A 10758-nucleotide genomic window follows, 5' to 3' on the forward strand; every position below is an offset into this window, starting at 1 on the left:
GTGGATATTGACTGTATAACTTTTTTTTTTTTTTTTTGCGGTACACGGGCCTCTCACTGCTGTGGCCTCTCCTGTTGCAGAGCACAGGCTCCGGACACGCAGGCCCAGCGGCCATGGCTCACGAGCCTAGCTACTCCACGGCATGTGGGATCTTCCCGGACCGGGGCACGAACCCGTGTCCCCTGCATGGGCAGGCGGACTCTCAACCACTGCGCCACCAGGGAAGCCCTGTATAACTTTTTTTTTTAATTTTAATTTTAATTTTAATTTTTTTTGTGTGTGGTAAGCGGGCCTCTCACTGTTGTGGCCTCTCCCGTTGCGGAGCACAGGCTCCGAACGCGCAGGCTCAGCGGCCATGGCTCACGGGCCCAGCCGCTCCGTGGCATGTGGGATCTTCCCGGACCGGGGCACGAACCCGTGTACCCTGCATGGGCAGGCGGATTCTCAACCACTGTGCCACCAGGGAAGCCCCCTGTATAATTTTTTTAAAGAAATGTTTATTCAAATCCTATGCTTATTTTTTATTTGATTTGTCTTTTTGTTGTGTTGTAGGTTTTTTATATATATTCTGAATACTAGACCCATAGCAGATATATGAGTCGCGGAAATTTTCTCCCATTCCATAGGTTGTTTTTTTTTTTTTGCCATGAATGAAATGTTTATTTCCCATGAAGATCTTTTTTTTAAAATTGAAGTGTAGTTAATTTACAATGTTTTGTTAGTTTCACGTGTACAGGAAAGTACACTTTTTCAGATTCTTTTCCATTATAGGTTATTACAAGACATTGAGTATAGTTCCCTGTGCTATACAGTAGGTCCCTGTTGTTTTTTTTAACTTTCTTGATTGTGTCTTTTGAAGCACAGAGATATGTTTAATTTTAGTTAAATGTCATTTGTCTATTTTTTCTTTGGTCGCTTATGCTTTTGGTGTCATATCTAAAAGACCATTACGTATACCAAAGTGTCAATTTACACCTAAGTTTCCTAAGCATTTTATACTTTTAGCTCTTGCATTTAGGTCTTATTTTTTTTTTCACGTAACAAGAAATTTAATGTAACAATAAATTTTAGGTCTTTGATCCATTTTTTTTAACATCTTTATTGGAGTATAATTGCTTTACAATAGTGTGTTAGTTTCTGCTGTATAACAAAGTGAATCAGCTATACATAGACATATCCCCTCCCTCTTGCATCTCCCTCCCACCCTCCCTATCCCACCCCCCCATCCCACCCCTCTAGATGGACACAAGGCACCGAACTGATCTCCCTGTGCTATGTGGCTGCTTCCCACTAGCTCTCTGTTTTACATTTGGTAGTGTATATATGTCCATGCCACTCTCTCACTTCGTCCCAGCTTATCCTTCCCCCTCCCCATGTCCTCAGATCCATTCTATATGACCCCTGAAAGTATAGTCTTCTTTGATCCATTTTGAATTAACTTTTGTATGTGAAGTGAGATAGGGGTCTAACTTTTTTTCTTTTGCATGTGACTATCCATTGGTACCAATACCATCTGTTGCAAAGACTATTCTTTACTCTTTGAATTGTATTGGCTCCCTTGTCAAAGCTCAGCTGACCATAAATGTATGGGGTTATTTTTATTTATTTATTTTTTGCGGTACGCGGGCCTCTCACTGTTGTGGTCTCTCCTGTTGCGGAGCACAGGCTCCGGACGTGCAGGCTCAGTGACCCAACACAGCCAAAAAGAAAGAAAGAAAGATGCAGTTGTTTTGGTATCTATGCTGGGATTGTATTTGGCCACAAGTACAGAAAACCCAATTTACGGTGTCTTGGGGGTTTTGTTTGCTTGTTTTTAATTAATTAATTAATTAATATCTTTATGTCTGTGTTGGGTCTTCGTTGCTGTGTGCGGGCTTTCTCTAGTTACAGTTTAGTGGGGGCTACTCTTCGTTGCGGTGCCCGGGCTTCTCATTGCAGTGGCTTCTCTTGTTGTGGAGCACAGGCTCTAGGTGCGTGGGCTTCAGTAGTTGTGGCTCGTGGGCTCAGTAGTTGTGGCTCACAGGCTCAGAGTGCAGGCTCAGTAGTTGTGGCACACGGGCTTAGTTGCTCCACAGCATGTGGAATCTTCTCAGACCAGGGCTCGAACCCGTGTCCCCTGCGTTGGCTGGAGGATTCTTAACCACTGCGCCACCAGGGAAGTCCTTGTTTGTTTTTAATCTGGAAGTAGTCCCACATGGGGCAGCCATTTAAGGATGTCATGGGGAGCCCAGTCTCCTCCTGTCTTCCTGCTCCACTCTCCTTTGCATGTGGCTCTCATCCTCATAGTCTCTAGATGCTCCTGCATCTCTGGGCTTGGCAGAAGGAAGAGGGGAGAGCATGAGGGCCAAAGGAGCATACCAGCTGAGTGCCACCTTACCTACCCTTCCCAGAAATCCTGCCCAGACCTACACTTGTGTCTTCTTGGCCTCTAGCTACAAGGGAGCCTGGAAAGAAGAAAGTTTTGAGTGTGTTGTTAGTCAGATTGTAATGTGCTACTAAAGACAAAGGGAATGCTATATAGGAACAGAACTAAGTTTCAAATTGTATTAAAACTGGAGCTTTGCAGTGATACTTGATTGACTAGAGAATTTCCATTTTGGCTTTATGGGTTAATATGTAATTTAAATGTATGAGTTAAATACTGTTGAGCATCTGTTCACTGAAGATCTGAATTATGGACTAAGGAAGTACCACATTTCACATACCCAAGAATGTGGGTATGTTAAAACATACTCCACAGATAGGTAAAAGGATAGTCTTGAAGCCAAAAGAGTGCTATTGTTGGGTTGTTTGTGTTTTTGTTTTATAATTTCAATTCTTATCTAAAATCAGATTCTGGGTGTTTCGGTTGGAACTTCTGTTATAGACATGTCACAGACATGTCAAAAAGAAAGAAAGCCACAGTGATTCATATCAAGATTAAAGATTTATTTCTAACAGATGTGTTCTGTTTTTTTAAATTGTGGAACCTTTGTGATAAAAATCAACTCCTGTGGTGCCTGTTCCATTAGTACCAGCAGGGAGAGCACAGACAATAAGCGCTAATAACCTGGCTTCTAAATCATTTCCCATTAGTGCTATATGATGATAAGTGTTTTGTTTTTTAATGTACCAGAGAGAACGGTTTCCAAAGGATTTAGAATAAATTATACATGAAGTATAGCATAATGGGTTCAAAAATACATCTTTAAGCAAAATGTAATGTCGACATTAAAAGAATATTATTACAAGGTACAACTTTTTAGGGAAGGCAGCTTAGTAATAATTATCAGATTTTGTTTGTCTTTTAAAAATTGTATCAGATTTTTGAATGTTCATTCTTTTTGGTTAAGCAACTCATCTTATCCAATTTTTTAAAAAAATTTTATTTATTTATTTATTTTTGGCTGTGTTGGGTCTTCGTTTCAATGCGTGGGCTTTCTCTAGTTGGGGCGAGCGGGGGCCACTCTTCATCGCGGTGCGTGGGCCTCTCACTGTCGTGACCTCTCTTGTTGCGGAGCACAAGCTCCAGACGCGCAGGCTCAGTAGTTGTGGCTCACGGGCCTAGTTGCTCTGCGGCACGTGGGATCTTTCCAGACCAGGGCTCGAACCCGTGTCCCCTGCATCGGCAGGCAGACTCTCAACCACTGCGCCACCAGGGAAGCCCTCAGCAACTCATCTTGAAGTATTGTTGAATGCTGAAACACACACACACACACACACACACACACACACACACACACACACACACACACACACACACACACACACACACCTGGAGATAATTCAGACATCTTTTAATAGAGAATTGGTTAAGTAAATAATCATGGTGCATCCCTTAAAAATAATAAGGGGCTCTGTTCTCTCATGGAAAGATGCCTTAGGATATAAATCATTGAGTTAAAAAGGTTGAGGGTAGCATTATAGTATGATTCCATCCTTGTTTATTTAATTGTATGTACTCCAAGGAAAACTAGGGGAATACATACACCAAACTGTTAAGAGTGATTATTCTGTGCCAGGGGCAATTACAAAGATTTGTACATTCTAAGTCATATGTACTACATTTCAGTAAGAGATGTGTTTACCTTAATAACCAAGAGGGAAAATCTAGTTTTTAAAAAGAACATTGATAGAGAGTCAAATATTAGAAAAAATATATTAGCCAAAAACCAGGCTGAGGACAACAGTCACCTGGTTCTTTTCTTAAGCATCCTGTTTACATTTATTAATTTTTAAAATATGCCACCAATTATTGTCATTTGCATAGAAAAATTACAGTGCATGGAAATGCTTGAACAAGATTTATGAGAATTGTTTTATTCTACATTTTCCTTTCCTCCAAAATTATTAGTACTGAAGACCTTAATAAAAAGTTTGGAGCTGTGTCCAGAAAGGAATGTAATACTATTATACCAAAAGCCATTTGGTTTGTTTTTCCCTTCATTTTGTTTATAGAAGTTTGGAAGACCATTCCATTAGGAGAGTGTAATTTTAGGGTCACATCTGTTCTGTGTTGATTTTGAGATAAATCACCTATCACAATTTTCCACTTTCCTTTAACACTGCAGCTCCAGTTTACAGGTGATCTGGCAGCTTGCTAAATGCTTTGCCTTTTAAAATCCTGTTTAACCCTTTCAAGAATCTTTGTGACAGATACAGGTACTATCCCCCTTTGCAGATGAAGACGCTGACGCCTACAGGAATTAAATAATTTGCCCAAACTCAAGCACCTGGAAGTTGGCAGAAAAGGCAGTGAAACCTAAGTCTTTCCAAACCCAGGGCTGGCCCTCTCAGCCATGATAAGATGGTCACTTGGCTACATTGCAACTTTTAGTAGAACATTCAGGCAACAAAAGCAGGAGATTGAGGATATATAAGAAATGTAAAGGGCAACTATGCTCTCCAGGACCTTAGCCATCTGATGAGAATGTGTATATAGGAGAGACGAAACACTGAAAGATTGACATGACTGCTCAGTGCTGCCCAGAGAAAGAGCAGGCTTTTATTGCTGAGGTTGCTTGGGGAAGACTTAATGAAGATAGCACTCAAATTAACTGAGCTCAGAACAGGTGAACTAAATTGGGTAGGCTAAATGAGAAAGAAGTATATTGGGCAGCTTTGTGACATGATCAGGCCTGGCATGAAGGAAATGTTAGGGCAAAGAATGTGATGGGGACAAAGCTGCCCATGTTTTTGAGAGCCAGGGTCAGGGTTAGAACTTTTTTTTTTTTTTTTTTTTTTGGCTGTGTTGGGTCTTAGTTGCTGTGCACAGGCTTTCTGAGGTTACAGCGAGCGGGGGCTAGTCTTCATTGTGGCGCGTAGGCGTCTCATCATGGTGGCTTCTCTTATTGTGGAGCACGGGCTCTAGGCACACAGGCTTCAGTATTTGTGGCACGTGGGCTCAGTAGTTGTGGCTCACGGGGTCTAGAGCGCAGGTTCAGCAGTTGTGGTGCACGAGCTTAGTTGTTCCATGGCATGTGGGATCTTCCCCGACCAGGGCTCAAACCCTTGTCCCCTGCATTGGCAGGCGGATTCTTAACCACTGTGCCACCAGGGAAGCCCCCAGGGTTAGAACTTTAAACTGTATTCTATTAGTGGGACAAAGGACATGACAGTTTCTCCACACAAGGGCACCATTCTGCTTTTACCTACCATTATGAGAACCATTTGCCTGAACGTCATTTTTCCTGCCCCATTTTTCCCCAAGCCATTCCAGAGTTTCTGTGCTTAACTCTCAAGAACTTTTTTTAAAAACAGTCTTTTTGAGATGTAATTCATGTATCATATAATTCACCCATTTATAGTATAAAATTCAATGGTTTGTAGCATATTACATTGTCATTTTTCCATTTTAACCATTTTAAGTGTATAGTTCAGTGGCATTAAATTCATAATGTTATGCAACCACCGCCACTATTTCCAAACCTTTTTTATTATCCCAAATAGAAACTCTGTACCCATTAAACAGTAACTCTTCATTCCTCTTCCCCCAGCCCCTGGTAACCTCTAATCTACTCTCTGTCTTTGGATTTGCTTATTTATGTGTCTCATATAAGGGGAAATCATACAATATTTGTCCTTTTGTGACTGGCATCTTTTACTTAGCATCATGTTTTGAGGATTCATCCATGTTGTAACATTCCTTTTTGTGGCTGAATAATATTCTGTTGTATAGATATACTCTATTTTGTTTATCTGTTCATCGGCTGATGGGTTGTTTCTACTTTTTGGCCCTTGTGAATAATGCTGTAATGAACATCAGTGTACAAGTATCTGTTCGAGTTCTTATTTCTTACAGTGCTTTTAAAAAAATCACTCATCTGCCATTTCATCACAAGTCCTCTGAAGACCTCCCCCTGAACCTGTCGTTATCTTGTCTGTTCTTATCTTACTATTTAACTTTTTCTTAACATGGTCATGGGCCATGCCTATCATTATTGTAGACCCAATGCCTGAAACGAGGTGAGGAGGCATTCAAATATATACTGAATGAAGATTACATTTACATTTTCAAGTGGATGGTGAAAGGATAAAGTCAGGACTTTTATGAAAGTTGGTTAATTACAGTGCACCAGATGGATTGGAGGGTAGAGAGATGGGAGGGAGAGACACCAGGGAGTAAGAAGCTTTATTAGTGGTTCCCATGTAAGGGCTTAGTGGGTGTTACTGGGAATGTAAAAATAAAGGGAGATTTGCAGGAGATTCTACTGAATTAGCGGCTGAAGGTAGGTTGAGGGTTTTTTGTTGTTGTTTTGGTTTTATTAAATTCACCTGTTTCTTTTACTGCCAGGAAATTCCCCTAGGTTGAGGGTTTTGTTTGTTTGTTTTGGTTTGGTTTTGAGTCTAGTTGACTTGGACAATAGCAGTTCCTTTGATGAAGATAGGTTGGGTGATGACATAATTTGTCATCCAAACTCTTGAGCATAAAAGAGCGTGCTATAATTAATTCTGGAACAGCAGACATAAACTGGAATTGTCCCGAGCAAACTTCTAGAAATCAATAATTGGAAGTCCTTTGGAAGGGGCGTGGGAGATGAGTTTAATTCTGAGCACTTTGAGTGTGAGGGGGCAGCTGATGGCCTGGGTGATATCCAGCAGCAAACAAAAACATACGTGAAAGCAATAGAAATAAAGACTTGAGAGACAGGAGGTCTTTAGCGGAATTAGGAGATAGAATTTGATCCCTGAGACAAGTCAGCAGTTAGGAATCAGGAAGAAGGAAGGACTCAGCAAAGAATCAGTCTAAGAGGTTAATTGGAATAAAGAGTGGATCAATAAAACATGCGAGTCCTAGAGAGGAATTTCTTGGAGGGGGTTGTTAATAGTATTAAAATCTCCAGAAAACTTTATTTTATGGCAGTTGAACTCTAACTCAGCAAGCCTTGTTGGTTTTGCATTTGTGTGTGAATGAGTTAGTTGCTCTATCCTTACTTGTCTGACCATCTCATAAACAAAGTGCCAATCTGGACACCTTAGAACCCTAGAATATATTGCTTTGCCAGCCACTTTTACTGAAAAGAGGGAAAATCATTTGGAAAGATGGCTATATTTATTCCCTCCAGTTGTCCAGGCAAATTCTTTGTCCTAAAGTTACTTTTCCACTGAAAGGAAGTCTATCACTGCCAGGAGACACTTAAGGGATATTAAGTAATGTTTCCCTTAGAGCAATTTACAAGTGTTATGTTTTTCCTCTTGTACAAAAGACAGATCTAAGAAAAATGTCTCATGGAGCTGGGAAAGATTTTCATTCTTAGGGGGTTGTTGGAGATTTAGAAATGAAAAGTGGAGCAAAACATTTACATTTATAAATTGTTCCTCTAAATGTATCTGATTCAACACTCCATGGAATTCACATCATTCTGCATCTAAGTGGCTTATCTAAATGTTCATGGCCAGCTGTGTGTCTGAAAAGACCCCTCCAGTTACAAAATTATCATTTTAGAAGATGATGATTCCATGAGAAAGAGAAGGCTTTGTCCCCTTGGATTTATCTCTTGTGAGTCCCATGTTAGTTTAATATTACATGTGTCCTTTGTATAATATGAAAATCAGTATGATCTGACTTACATGAGGTTAATGGAACTTAACCATGGAATGCATCCTATTTTGGAGTAATTTATTTTAAAGAGGATTATAAAAAAATTTCCAGAGGAGGTGGTCTCTCCTTTGCTTCTTTTTCTCTATCAGTATTTTGCTTCATGCATTCTTTGTGTGGTTTATCAACTCCACAGATGCTTTTTAGCACTATTTCTTTACAGAAATTATCAACGTTTCTCCTGCCATTTAGCTAGTGATATATTCTCCTTCATTCCCATCAGGATATAAACATGTTATTCCTTCCATCTTAAAAAAAAAATCCTCTCTTTATTCTGTTTCCCCCACCTGCTGTCACTCATTTCCTCCTTCCCTTTATAACAGGCCTTCTCAACCTTGGCACTTGGACATTTTGGACTTGATTGCCTCCTACAATCTACTGTTAACGCATCAGACAGAACAATCCTCTTAAAAAGCAAGTCAGATCATGTTACTTTTCTGCTCAAGACCCTCCATGGGCATCCATGAACTTGTTTCCTACTCCTCTCCCAGCTTGCTCAGCTCCAGCCCACTTACCTCCTTACTCTTCCTGTAACATGCCAAGCTCACTCCTGCTTCAGACCTCTAAGCTTGCTCTTTCCTTTGCTTGGGATCCTCTCCCTGTAGATTTCTACATGGCTCCCACTTCCACTCCCTCAGGTCTTTACTCATATGTCACCTAATCAGTGCAGCCTTCTCTGATTTTGATTAAAAATGGCAGCCCCTGCCCCAACACTCCCTTTCTTTCTTCTTTACCTTTTAAGCACCTTTAAAAAACACTTATGGAAAATTTATACATACAAGTTGAAAGAATAGCATAATGAACTCCCATGTACCTGCCACTTAATTTCAGTTGATATTAACATTTTGCTAATTTTGTTTCATCTATCTCCCTCCACTCCCAGGAATATTTTAAAGTAAACCCTATACATTTTTTCTTCCATAAATACTTTAGTATGTTTTATTACCTTCTCACAATACTATTTGTATTACTTAGTTATTGTTTATCTTCCCTCATTATAATGTCAGCTCCATAAGAACATGGGCTTTTTTTAAAAAAAAAAATTTATTTACTTATTATTTGGCTGCATTGGGTCTTCGTTGCTGCGCGAGGACCCCCTCCAGTTGCGGCGAGCGGGAGCCACTTCTCGTTGCGGTGCGCGGGCATCTCCTTGGGGTGGCCCCTCTTGCTGCGGAGCACAGGGTCCAGGTGCGTGGGCTTCAGTAGTTGTGGCGCACGGGCTCCAGAGCGCAGGCCCAGCAGCTGTGGCGCACGGGCTTAGTTGCTCCACAGCATGTGGGATCTTCCCAGACCAGGGCTCGAACCCGTGGCCCAGTGGACTCCCAACCACTGCGACACCAGGCAAGTCCCAGAACATGGGCTTTTGTTTTTGTTCCCACCCTCGCCACCAAGCAATCACAAATCTTTCTGTTGCTTTCAGTTTATCTTTTCTGGGTATTTCATATAAATGGAGTCAGGGATTATGTGATTTTTTTTTTCTTCTGGTCTGATTTCTTTCACCTAGCATGACTTTATCTTTAGCATAATATTTTTGAGATTCATTCATGCTGTTCTCAGTAGTTTGTTCTTTTCGTTTTTAATTTTTTGCTGAATAGGATTACATTGTATGAATATACCATATTTGGTTATATTGTCATCAGTTGGTGAACATTTCACTTGTTTACACTTTTTGCTATTATTAGATGTGGTTTTAATTATGAAATATTTCAAATGTAGAAAAAAGTATAATAGCAAGCATTTATATAATGTTTACTGTGTGTCAGCCATTGTTGCAAATGTGTTAGATACAGTGGTGTATCTAGTGTGTTTGACACCCAGAGAAGGTCAATTTTTACAACCCCCCCTTTCTTTCTTCTTTTTTATTAAGCTTAATTTTTTCAAGCAGTTTTAGGTTCAGAGCAAAACTGAGGGCAACTAACAGAGAGTTTTCATATACCCCTGTCCTCACACGTGCACAGCCTGCCCCACTATCAGCATCTCACATTCAGGGTGCATTTGTTACAACTGATGAACCTACCATTGTCACCCAAAGTCCATAGTTTACCTTAGATTTCTCTCGGTGATGTACATTTTATGAGTTGGCAAATGTATGACATGTATCTACCATCATAGTGTCATATAGAATAGTTTCACTGCCCTAAAAATGCCCTTTGCTCCACTTCTTCTTCCCTCCCCTCTATCCCTGGCAACCACTGATGTTTCTACTGTCCCCAGTTTTATCTTTTCCAGAATGTCATATAGTTGGAATCATACAGAATGTAACTTTTTCAGATTGGCTTCTTTCACTTAGTAATATGCATTTAAGTTTCCTCTCTGTCTTTTCATGGCTGTGCTCCAATAATTGACAAATCTGTTTACACTGTGTATGGAACATGAATACGCAAAGATGATCAGCTTGGCAGTCATTGACAAGTTTTCAGAATTTAAAGATCAAGACCAGAAACTGTATATTATTAACTTATTTGCTAATCCAACATGTAGGGTAACAGTTTTTAAAAATACATTAATACAATTTAAAAGTATTAATCCGTTAACTTTTTGTCCTGTAATATTGGTTTTATTTTTTCATTAAAAATTTTACTGACATCATTATTTAGATGAAGTTTAATAAAATAATATTTTCACTGTTTCTTTTCGGGCCATTATTATTAGTCATTGATTTCAGGACTCTTACTGAAAGT

This window comes from Kogia breviceps, chromosome 15 (genome assembly GCF_026419965.1).
Source record: "Kogia breviceps isolate mKogBre1 chromosome 15, mKogBre1 haplotype 1, whole genome shotgun sequence".
Taxonomy (NCBI): Eukaryota; Metazoa; Chordata; class Mammalia; order Artiodactyla; family Physeteridae; genus Kogia; species Kogia breviceps.